Raw genomic sequence first — 12,583 nt, forward strand, 5'->3', positions numbered from 1 at the left:
GAGAGTTGATATCCTGACATTAATGTTTCTCACATTGTCTATGTCTCAGTCATCAAAGAAATGCATATCAGTAGGGGTGGTGGTGGTGGCGTGTCTGTGGTAAATCTTGATGCATTAGGAGGAAGCAGAAGCACAGTGTATGGTGGACAGGACAACAAACATTTGAACATGTAAAAGATTGATGTGCGTGTAACTTGTTTTTATTCATTTACAAGAATCTAGGCGTCACTGACTAGGCCAGAATTCATTGCCTGTCCTTCATTACCCAGTGAGCAGTTAAGAGTCAATCACACTCTTATGGGTCTGGAATCACATGTAGGTCAGACCAGGTAACTATAGTTTCCTTCTCTAAAGAGCATTAGTGAACAAAATGAGTTTTTTGACAATCAACAATGGCTCCATGGTCATCATTAGATGCTTAATTCCATTTTTGTTTACATTGAATTGAAATTCCCCATCTGCCATGGTGGGATTCATATCCAGTCCCCAGAACATTACCCGGATCTCTGGATTAATATTCTATCATAATACCACTTGGCCATTGCCTCCAGCTATTGTGAAGTTGAGTGGTGACAGATGGAACATCCTTATCTCTGTTTAAGTGCTTTCTTCAAATATTGGGACTTGGCAGTATCTATCATCGAAGACACAATTGTTAAGTGTGCACCTTTTGGGGAAGGTTATCTTGAAGGAAAAGGTCAGATAAATAATTGACTCTGCAGATATTTAACTAGGGAATTGCCATCTGCCTCCTGGAACCACAGCCTCTACTGCCTCTATTTCACTCTACAACTCCAGGTTGGTATCTTCCTTGTGCAGCCAATGCCTCTGGGGGACAATAAATAGTGAGATGTAAGAGCAGTATTTTAAAAAAAGGAGCACCAGCCTTCAGCAACATTCTCGCCTCTGGTTCACAAGAACCTTTCCAGGACATCAGCACAAAAACCATTTTTGAAAGCTCAGTGCAGTGCTGAGGGAGCCCGGCACTGCCAGATGTATCATTTATTGAGTGGGATATTAAACCCGTCTATTCTCCCAGGTGGATGGAAAGAAAACATGACAATTTTAAGAATATCGAAGAGGTATCCCGTTTTGGCCTGGATGATATTTATCCATTTAATTAACTTAACAAGAACACATTTTCTGATTCTTGTCATGTTGCTGTTTGAGAGAGTTTACTGTGTGAATGAATTGCCATATTACCTGTATGACAGCAGTGACTACATTCATTAAGGTAACAGAGTTATTTGAATCATTTAAAGGAACTAATAAATGCAACATTTTCATCAATGAGTGAAGTCATGCATAGTAGAAATGTGAATATAGCAGTGGAGTCCCATTGTTTAATTAAGAATGGAGAAATGATCACCTTCAACCGAGACCGCTTAAAGACCCAGGTTCCAGAAGGCAAAGAAGCTAATAGATCAGCAATCTCATGTACAGGAGATTAATACAGTTAAGTAGTTTGAGATGATAACCAAGTGACAGGAATTCAGGAATGACAAGGATTAATTCCATGGAGAAAGGTGAGTTGATTAGAAAGTTTTCAGAAGGGGAAATCTACAAACAATTGCACAAAATGCCCCACAATCTATAAGCTACTCTGAAATTACAATGGCCTGAAAAAGTCCTGTGGCTTTAAAATGACAGGAACAGGTACTCAAGACAAAATATCTTCTGGAATAACCAACAACATGGCTACAATAGATGCTTCAAGCACACTTCTTTTGTCAAATGGTTGGATAGTGTGCATCTAATTGTGTCCATTTTGCTCTTCTGTCTGCTGCAATCTTAATTGAGCCATTCAGCATGATTTTAGGGGCAATAACTACTCAACATCCATCAGGCACACATCTCCATACAATGAGGGTTCATATAGAACATTAAATCCTTATGAGAGCCTCATGCCAACTATTGTTTCCAATTGCTGACAGAGTCATAACATTAAATACACAGCATTTGAAATCCTTTAAAGATGAACTCCTTTTAAGACACAAACCCCTCCCTCTTTTCCAAAAGAATATTTCACTATTCAAAGTAATTGAATTCCCAATGTAGAAGTAATTTGCTGATGTATAAAGATCGCGTGATGACTTTATCAGGAGTTATTCTTGATTTCTGTAGATGTCAGTTATTGCTCATCATTCCTGTTTATATTGTTAAGCTTTCCTTCCCTGGAATGTAATTGCTGTTCCAAGATTTTCTTATCGTGATTGCTCTAGATTAAATATTGATGGATATTGCGTCTCAGGATATTTTTGATGGTGCAAACCTTTTTGGCATTTGCTAATTGGTTCCTGAACAGCCTCCAGTGTATTTTAAAGGTTTTAGTTATACACACCGTATTCTACAAAATGTTATCATTCTGTTGGTTCAATATAAGATTCTCTTTTATATCCTGTTATAATCACAGTGTAGCGTCTCCGACCTTATTTTCCTTCTTTCCTGTTTTTTGCAGCCTGGGCCTCTTCCATGTGGTGCTGCAGTGATTGTTTGGTTTCCCCAATGACCCACTTGAGATTTTTGACAAGAGTATGATTGCTGCCATTTGTTTCTGAAAGTACTGTGTGATGAATGATTTACAGCTCCTAGTTGTTTGTGCTGTTCAGCTTCATGTGTTCTTAGCATAAGCCTGGCAATCATGTACTTCAACTGTAAATTGACTTGCCTCATCAGTACAACCCTAAAGGGAAAAGTGCATTTTGATCAGTATGAAACCAGATTGTGATCTGCTGGCAATATATTGGTGCACTGGCGTTTTGATCTGGTCAGATGTTGCTTCTTACTGGAGTTGACCACAAGACTATTGGTAAGGCACCTAGTACTAGTACTTTCCATGATTTTATTGTAGACTCACATTACTCTGCAATAAACTATATATTAACTCTTGGTCATTGTGTGAAATAAAATCCATTTGAGTGTTATATGTATTTTCTCACCTATCTTTTATTTTTAGACTAATACAGTCTTCCTCCTCAACTCGCCCAACTCACCCTGACCTATCTTCGTCCCACTACACCACTCTCACAGCTCCTTTCCCTCATGCCCCCCTCATTCTCACAGTCTCTATCCACACCCTCATAGTTCCTGCACACCCCACCTTCACAATCTCTGCCCCCATTGAATACTCACCCTCAACTCCTAAATCCCTAATCCCCTCCCCCCATCTGACTCTCACCATCACCAATATTGCCCCCAGACTCCCTGCCTTCACATCTCGTGCTCTGCCCTCAATTGTATTCTTTCCTTCTTTATGATTGTACAGTTTAGTCTGTAAATGTCAGCGCACATTCATTGTGACACTTTTCACTTTGTGCCAGAATGAAGATTTCGGGAATTGTTTTCAAACACCAGTTCACAGTTCTATGCTTGGAAAGTGAAGACATCAAAAAGGTAATTGCAAAGTCTAAAGCCAGCTTGTCTTCTTGGAGGTCCAGGTAAGGAAAAATGCTTTTGTCAAAACCTTTATTATAATTTGGTTGACCAGTAGAAATAGAGGAAATGTTATGTCAACACTTGTTTTCTACAAAAGGAACCTTTTGTTTTCTTAAACAAAAACTGGAGAAACTCAGCAGGTCTGGTAGAAGACAAAGGAAAGTTGACATTTTGGGTCTTGCGTCCATCAAATCAGGGTAACTGGACCTGAAACATTAACTCGGCTTTCTCTGCACAGTTGCTGTCAGACCTGTTGAGTTTCTCTGTCAATTACCTTTTTTGTTTCAGATTTCCAGCATCCATAGTTCTGTATCTTTTCAAACTTATTTTTAAGCTGGGACTGCAAAATGATGGCACTGACTCTAGGTAAGGTTTCTCATCTTTTTGGCACTTTCTCATCCTCCATCAGCAAATTTGCTGGGAGGGTGTGAACGAAATTCCAACTCCACCAAGGATGGCTGATTAACAGGAAAGGCCATCGGGATCCGCGCAGATTAAAATGGAAGATGAAGATCCTTGACCATAAAATATACTTTCTTGCTTCTGAAGAGAATAAAAAAAACTTGTATTTTGAGTTTTGTTGTAGAACAACCTCCAAAAAGCAGCCAAGCCATGATTCTTGAGACCAGAGCCATTCAGATCATTGCAAATCAGCAAAAAGACTATATTCCTGTCATATGTCATAGGCAGAGAGCCCCCATGCCCATGGAAACAGCCTGTGGACTTCCATTGACAGGATGGCCATTCTCATTTTGTACCAAGAATTGTTGTTAAACTGCCTTTTGTATGATATGGGTCAGATGTTGAAGATAGGATACTCTATGCTCTCCTCCAGCTCCAAACCATATTAGTTCTGTCCTTGAACTCTGTACATTTATCCTTTCACGTACATAATTTTCCAAATCAGATAGGCAGGACAAGGATGCGTTCTCTTCCCCAGCTGCTGTCACTGCCAGTGCCGTGGACATCACAGAGTGTCGATAGGAAAATGTTTGTAGTTCCAAGATAAACTCCATCTTGGTCAAGGCCCTGGCTGCTACTGTTTAGGGCTCAGATATATTCCATGACAAACTGACCCATTGCAGAGTGTGAATTGTTAACACACAATCCAACAGTTGAAGTCCACAAATTCTTAGCCAGGCCACATGATGTCTGTTCTTCATTTTTTTAAAATTCCCCCAACCCCACACCGCTTCCCTGGCACAAACGCACAGCTGACCTTGGAGAAACCTGTGTATGGAGAGCTCACAACACAGGAGCAACTAAGTGGCTTTTGAAAGTGTAACCGTACTGTCTTTCTATTGTAAATCTACAATAGTGAGTAGAGTGTTTTTTGTTCTGATTGTATGGTTTTTTTATTGAGAAGTGTCTCATGATTAAATTTTAAAAATATAAAAATATAAGTATTAAGCTAGTCTGAACCGGAGTTTTTAGAGCAGTAAGAGCTATTTTCTGGGTCTGTGGATTGTTAAGGTACAAAGATGATCTTGAGTTGAGTGATGTGGGAGATTAGGGAGAGTTTCCATGCTATTGATGATTATACCTGAAGGAAGTGTGTTGGTTGCAAATCCTATCAGATCAATTGGAGTGGCAGTTAGAGACAATTAGCAATTTACAGAGGCTAAGGGGTGCAATGGATGACAGTTGCAGGAAGGGAGATAAACCGAAGATACAGTCAGGTTATCTCCAAGAAAGGTAGGAGAGAGGGGCAGGTAGTGCATGAGTCTCCTGTGGCTATCCTCACCTCAAACAAGTATGCTGTTTTGGAATTGTAAAGGGTGATGGACTGTCAGGGGAATGTAGCACAAACCGCCAGACTTCTGTTACCAAGACTGGATTTAATGTCACAAGGGGTTTGTCAGGTTCCAAGTCATAGGAGACTCTCCAGTCAGAGGCACAGACCGATGTTTCTGCGGCCGACAGTGAGACATCAAAATGGTGTGTTGCCTCCGTGGAGCCAAAATCAAAGACCTCTCAGAGGGTGCAGAACATTCTCAAAGGGGAGAGGGACCAACAGGAGGTTATTGTACACATTGGAACTAATGACATAGGAAGTGAAAAGGATGAAGCCCTGAGGACAGAATGTTGGAAGTTAGGCAGGAAGTTAAAGAGGAGGTCCTTGACAGTAGTAATATCTGGATTACTCCTGGTGCCATGAGCTAGTGAGAGTAAGAATAGGAGGATAGAGCAGATGAATGTATGGCTGAGGAGCTGGTGTATGGGAGAAGAATTCATATTTTTGGATCTTTGCTTCTACCCCAGATGAAATTCCAATGTATATAAGAAAGATGGATTGCACCTGAATTAGAAGGGGATACTGCCAGAGAGATTTGCTAGAGCTGCGTCAGAGAATTTAAATAATAAGGGTGATGGGAGGGGGACCCAGGGAGATAGTGAGGAAAGAGGTCAATCTGAGATTGGTACACTTGGGAAAAAGATTACGTCAAACAAATAGGGCGGGCAGGAACAAAGTAGAGAACGAGGTAGGATTGATAAATTAAACTGCATTTATTTAAATGCAAGAGGCCGAACAGGTAAGGCAGATGAACTCAGAGCACGGTATGAAACATGGGATTGGGATATCATAGCAATTACAGAGGCATGGATCAGGGATGGACTGGACTGACAGCTTAATGTTCCAGGATATAGATGCAGTAGGAAGGATTGAAAGAAGGACAAGAGAGGAGGGAGAGCAGCGTTTTGATTAGGGACAACATTACAACTGTATTTAGGGAGGATATTCCTTGGAATACGTTGAGGCAAGTTATTTGGGTGGAACTGAGAAATAAGAAAAGGATGATCACCTTATTGGGATTGTACTATAGGCACAGCAATTGCCAGTGGAAAATTGAGAAACACATTTGTCGGGAGATCTCACTTACCTGTAAGAATAATAGGGTGGTTATGGTCAGAGAATTTACTTTCCAGACAAACTGCTATAGTGATAAGGACTTGGATGGAGAGACATTTGTGAAGCATGTACAAGAAAAGTTTCTGATTCAGTATGTGGATGTATCCATTAGAGAAGGTGCAAAAATTGGCCTACTCTTGGGAAATAAGGTAGGGCAGATGACTGAGATGTCAGTGAGGGAGAAGTTTGGGGCCAGTGGCCATAATTCTATGTTTCAGAGAAATGATGGAAAAGGATAGACCGGATTTAAAAGTTAAATTTCTAAATTGGACAAAGACAATTTTGATGTGATGAGGCAAGAACTTTCAAAAGTTAATGGGGTGGATCTTTGTAGCAGAAGAGATAGCTGGAAAATGGGAAATTTTCAAAAAAGATAACGCGAGTCCAGAGACAGTATGTTCCTATTCGGGTGAAGGGAAAGGCTGATAGGTGTAGGGAATGCTGAACGACTAGAGAAATTGAGGCTTTGGTCAGTAACAAGAAGAAAAAATATATAGGGTATAGACAGCAGAAGTCAAGTGATTCCCCAGAAGTGTCTGAAAGCAGTAGGACCATTAATAGGGAAATCAGAAAGGCAGACAGGGGACATCAGTTAGCATTGGGAAGTAGGGTTAAGGAGAATCCAAAGGATTTTTACAAGTACGTTAAGAACAAAAGGGAAACAATGGAGAGAATAGAGTCCATTAAGGACCAGTAAGGTCCCTTATGTGTGGAACCGCAAGTGATGGAGAAGATACTGATGATTATTTTGCATCAGTGTTTACTGTGAAGAAGGATACGGAAGATAGAGAACATGGAGAAACAAATAGTGACATTTTGAAAAATGTCCATATTACAGAGGACGAGATGCTGGGTGTCTTAAAACACATAAAGATGGATAAATCCCCAGGACCTGATCAGGTATACCCTAGAACTCTGAGGGAAACTAGAGAAGTGATTGAAGGGCACCTTGCTGAGAATGTTGTATCATTGATAGCCACGAACATGGTGCTGGAAGACTGGAGGTTGCCTAACGTGGTGTTACTATTTAAGAAAGGTGGTAAGGACAAGCCAGGGAACAGTAGACTGGTGAGTCCAACTCGATGGTAGATATGTTGTCGAAGGGAATCCTGAGGGACAGGATTTACGTGTATTTGGAAAGGCAAGGACTGTTTAAGGATAGACACCATGGCTTTGTGCATGGGAAATAATGTCTCACAAACTTGATTGAGTTTTTTGAAGAAGTAGCAAAGAGGATTGTCAGAGCGGTGGACAAGATCTATCTGGACTTCTGAAAGGTGTTCAACAAGTTTACTCATGGTAGATTTGTTCACAAGGTTAGATCTCATGGAATAAGAGGAGAACTAGCCATTTGGGTATACAACTGGCTCGGAGGTAGAAGATAGAGGGTGATGGTGGTGGGTTGTTTTTCAGACTGGATGTCTGTGACCAGTGGTATGCCATAAGGATTGGTGCTGGTTCCACTGCTTTTCGTCATTTATATAAATGATTTGGATGTGAACATAGAAGATACGGTTAATAAATTTGCAAATGACAACAAATTGGAGGTGTAGTGGACAGTGAAGAAGGTTACCTCAGAGTACCATGGGATCTTGATCAGATGGTGAAAAATGTGTTGCAGGTCAGGCAGCATCAAAGGAGCAGGAGAATCGATGTTTCGGGCATAAGCCCTTCTTCAGGAATTCTCAGATGGGCCAATGGGCTGAGGAGTGACATGGAGTTTATTTTAGATAAATGTGAGGTGCTGCATTTTGGAAAAGCAAATCAAGCAGGACTTATACACTTAATGGTAAGGTCCTGGGGAGTGTTGCTGAGCAAAGAGATCTTTGAGTGCAGGTTCAAAGATAATTGAAAATGAAATCATAGATAGGTAGGATAGTGATGAAAGCATTTGGTATGCTTGTCTTTATTGGTCAGTGCATTGAGTATAGGAGTATAGGAGTATAGAAGTCATGTTGTGGTTGTTTAAGCTATTGGTGAGGTCACTATTGGAATATTGCATGCAATTTTGGTCTTCCTGCTATAGAAAAGATTTTTTGAAACTTGAAAAGATTTACCAAAATGTTGCCAGGGTTGGAGGGTATGAGGAATAAGGAGAAGCTGAATAGAGACTGGGGCTGTTTTCCTCAGAGGGTCAGAGGCTGAGGGAGTGATCTTATCAAGATTAATAAAATCATGAGGGGCATGGATATGGTAAATAAACAAGGCCTTTACCCCAGAGGTCAGGGTGTCCATAACTAGGGGACAAAGGTTTAAAGTGAAAGGGGAATGATTTAAAAGGGACCACAAGGGCAAGTTTTCATGCACAGAGCGGTATGTGTATGGAATGAGCTACCAGAGAAAGCGATGGAGGCTGGTACAATTACAACATTTAAAAGGTATCTGGATGGGCTTACAAATAAGAAGGGTATAGAGGAATATAGAACAAATACGGGTAAATGGGAATAGATTAATATTGGATACCTGGCATAGATGAGTTGGACCAAAGGGTCTGTTTCCGTGCTGTATATCTCTATGATTCTGACTCTAAGTCAATCATAAAAGAAGATGCCCATTAGATTTAAGAGTGAGCTGAGTTTAGAGAGCCTTTGTTTGTTAATGATCCTTAGCAGGCAGTTTGAGAACTCTGACTTCTAGCTCCCTTTATTTCCCTGGATTTATTGCCTTTGTGAATATTACATTTAGTACCATCACAAATCAGGTAGGAGTAGGCTATGTCATGGACATAGAGTCTAAACAGTGTTTTACAGCTGTGTCGGACAGGCAGCAAATTCAATTTTACTACTGCAAATATTCAGAAATTAAAATTGTATCATCGTCAAATCCATCAGAAATCATCGAGCTGGAGACAACCATCAATTAATTTACTTCAGTAAAAAGTATGGGTCAGATGTCACAATCAGGGACTCAACCCATTGATGTACTTTTTAATCGTTCTTCTGTTTGCTTTGATCCTATTTGCTTTTTTTGAGGCGGACTAACAGAGACAGTGGCATCATCTGACCTATGATGCTGTCAACATCAATTTGAGGTGAGAGTTTGCATGTCAGAGGATTATGACTGTTGACAAAAATTGAGGAGAAAGTGAGGTCTGCAGATGCTGGAGATCAGAGCTGAAAATGTGTTGCTGGAAAAGCACAGCAGGTCAGGCAGCATCCAAGGAGCAGGAGATTCGACGTTTCAGGCATAAGCCCTTCTTCAGGAAAAATTTTTGTTAACAAAAATTGTCTTGCAATGTGTAAAATGTGAGAATAATTTTTAATCTGCTCACCAGTCACTCTTGTGCATTTACTGAACAATACATTTCTAAAATATTGTGCTATTTTTCACAATATGTCATGGGGACAGAGAGGGGGACAAAAGATAGGTGCCATGACAAACTGTTCAAGGTGATATATTTCAGTGGACCGGCATCTTTCTAGAGGGTACAAATACTTGTTAAAGTTAAGGAATAAAACAAAACAAGCTGCTACATGGCTAGACCTGTACAATGAGTCCCAAATGAAAATGAGATTTCCATACAGGAAATGTATGGAAGAAAAGGTGCAGGAATAGCAAAGGACTTTTATTGTCTTAACATGTACTTGTGGAAAAAAGAGTTAAAGGCAAGGACAATGTAGCATTCTTTAAACAAAATGTCTGCATTAATATTCCTCAGACACATAAATAAATGCAAAATCTTTTCCTACTCACAGATTAAGGGCATTTCTGGCAAGACAGTATCTGTTGTCAGCCGAATTTAAAGGTACCAGTGATCAATCTTCTTTAACTCAGAGTCCATCTGGTTTAGGTACACTCATACCGCTATTAGAAATAGAGTTCCAGGTTATCAATAAAGTGACAATGAAGGAACGATGATTTTAGTTCAAAGTCAGGATGATATGTGGCTTGGAGGGTAACCCTCATGGATGATAATGCACCTGCTGCCCTTGCCCTGAAAGTTGGTAGAGTATGTAGATGGTTTGGATCATGCTCTTGAAGAAGTGTTTCTGAGTTGATGGAGTGCTCCTTGTATGCGATACACACTGGTGCCGCTGTAGGCTGTGGCGGAGCAAGTAAATGTTTAAGGTGATGGATGGTGTGCTGATCAAGTGGGCAGCTTTGTTCTGGAAGGTGTCAAATGTTTTGAGTATTTTTTAAGCAGTCTGGCAAAGTGGAGACTATTCAAAAACCTTCCTGGCATTGTAGATGATAGACTGGCTTTGGGAAGTTAGGAGATAATTACCACCATAGAATCCCCAGCTTCTAATTTGCTTTTGTCACCACAGTGACTGGTATAGTTCAATTGCGATCAATGGTAGTCACTTGGATATCAATACTGGAGGAATTTCAGTGATATTGGTGCAATTGAATATAAGGGGAGATGGTTAGGTTTACTCTTGATGGGGGTGAACATTATCCACAAGCTTGTTAGACTTCAAGGTAAATTAGCCTAAGCCTGAACGACAATCAGGTCTTCCTCAGAGAAAAGGTTGGAGTTAATGTTGCAGTGGAGATTTTGGACACAATTAAAGCTAAAGAAAGATAGACATAAAGTGTTGAATATATCATTTTTAATCAAGTTTCACAAGTCATCCAATCCAGTGGAGATATCTGTTGTTGGTTGAAGAGGGAACCAAAGGAAGAGACAGCAGAAACTCGGATCTAATACTACTAAAGAGCAGTACGATATCTAATTCTCACCTCAAAAAATGTGAGTTTTTAAGGGACTGCCAGCACAGATTTCCAAAAGGCAATTTGTACTCACATAGCATGATTGAATTCTTCTGATTCAAATCTAGATTGATCAGGCATATACCAGATGTTGCATATATGGACTTCCAAAATTACTACAGACATATTTGGAAAGTAGAAATATGTGGTATTGAAGGTTGATGGTAACTTGCACAGAATTTTACCGAACAATTCATCGTCAGTGAGCAACGGGGTGGATGCTTTCCTGATTCAAGAGCTTATAGTATGCCACCAATGAGTCAGAGTAAAACCCTGGACCTGGGACTACAATCTCTGAGTATAACAGGTCACAAACTTAACAATGTAATAAGTAGCAAGTTGTACATTAGCAGACCTCAAAGTCACATACAGCCGAATTTGCAGGTCGGTAGGTAGGCAGACAAACAGACACGCAGTCAGACAGATGGGCAGGCAGGCAGGCAGTTGGAAGATCATGCAGGTAAATGTGAATTCATGTACTTTTTATGGCTTTAAGAGCTGAGAGACTGATGTATGCATATCCACAAATCTTTCAAGGTGGCAGGCCAACTTGATGGGGCGGTTGAGAATGTGCATGGGATACTTGCATGTAGGAACATTCTATTGAACAGTATTGAAGAAGGGCTTATGCCTGAAACATTGATTCTCCTGCTCCTTGGATGCTGCCTGATCTGCTGTGTTTTTCCAGCAACACATTTTTCAACAGTCAACAGAAGTCATGCTAAAACTTCACGCATCTCTGGTTAAGCTTCAACTGATGTACTATGTATAATACTTGAGCTTCAAACTGTGGGAAGAATGTTTAAGGTTGAGAAACGGTTCAGAAGATACTTACCAGGATGATATCAGAGAAGTTAGGATAATTCTCCTTTAGGAAAGAGGAGTTGTAGTGGGTCTCGTCAGCAGGAATGATGAGTCAGCATATAGAGGTGCAGTGGCTAACAGTCTGCTGCAGAACTAACAACCTGTCTCTGAACATGGACAAAATGAAAGGGATGGTTGTTGACTTTAAGAGGGCATGGAACGAACCACTCTCCACTGGACATTGAAGGCTCCCCCCATGAAGCGCACAAAATTTCTTGGCGTACACCTGGCAGAGAATCTCATCTGGACCGTTAACACCAGCCCCATGGCTCAGAAAGCCCAGCAACGTCTCTACTTTCTGCACAGGCTGAGGAAAGCCCACCTCCCACCTCCCATCCCTATCTTCACCACATTCTACAGTGGGTTCATTGAGAGTACCCTGAACTGCTGCATCACTGCCTGGCCAGGACTTGCACTGTCTTGGATTGTAAGACCTACAGCAGACAATGAGGACAGCTGAGAGGATCGTCAGGGTCTCTCTTCCCTCCATGACAGACATTTTCATCATACGCTGCATCTGAAAGGCTAAGAGCATTGTGGAAGACCCCACACGTCCCTCACTCAAACTCTTCTCGCTCTTGCCATCTGGCAGAAGATACTGGAGCATTTGGTCTCTCATGGCCAGATCATGTAACAGTTTCTTCCACCAAGTCATCAGGC

Source organism: Hemiscyllium ocellatum, chromosome 21 (assembly GCF_020745735.1).
Source record: "Hemiscyllium ocellatum isolate sHemOce1 chromosome 21, sHemOce1.pat.X.cur, whole genome shotgun sequence".
In the NCBI taxonomy this organism is placed as follows: Eukaryota; Metazoa; Chordata; class Chondrichthyes; order Orectolobiformes; family Hemiscylliidae; genus Hemiscyllium; species Hemiscyllium ocellatum.